The 396-nt window shown below is 60.9% G+C and overlaps 1 protein-coding gene across 1 annotated transcript in view; it reads left to right on the top strand.

Moving 5' to 3' along the window:
* Positions 1 to 396, top strand: part of SIRT6 (sirtuin 6) — a gene marked incomplete at its 5' end in the record, with an annotated part of 5,441 nt that overhangs the window by 2,394 nt on the left and 2,651 nt on the right. The window lies entirely within an intron of this gene.

The raw sequence follows: 396 nt of genomic DNA, 5'->3' as shown, positions 1-396 counted from the left end.
CTTGGAGAAGATGGGTCTCGCAAATGTCTTCAGCCACCGTGGGCTGCGCGCGCTGTCTCCAGGGCTCTCTCCTATTATTAAAAGCCCCGAGTTCTGGTTCCTGCTCCCAGGGCTACATTGGCCACCCTAAACTAAACAACCATGAGAAAAAGAACAGGAAATAGTGCCCAGAGCTGAGCTGTCTCCCCGCAGCTCAGCGCCACGGGCTCCCGCTCCGGTTTAGCACAGCTCTTCCACCCAAGCGAAGCGTGGGCTGGGCTGAACTGGGGCCAGAATGGGGCACTGTCCCCAGGCCACGGCAGAGAGTCCCTGCCCACCCACGTCACCTGGGTGGAAAGTGGGGAAGCCCTTGAGGTGCGGGGTAAGGAGGGGGGTTGGGGGCAGCTTTCCCTCTCG

Source organism: Buceros rhinoceros, unplaced genomic scaffold (assembly GCF_000710305.1).
Source record: "Buceros rhinoceros silvestris isolate BGI_N320 unplaced genomic scaffold, ASM71030v1 scaffold21578, whole genome shotgun sequence".
Classification (NCBI taxonomy): domain Eukaryota; kingdom Metazoa; phylum Chordata; class Aves; order Bucerotiformes; family Bucerotidae; genus Buceros; species Buceros rhinoceros.
Note: the sequence above shows the minus strand (reverse complement) of the source record. Positions and strands in the feature narration are given on the sequence as shown.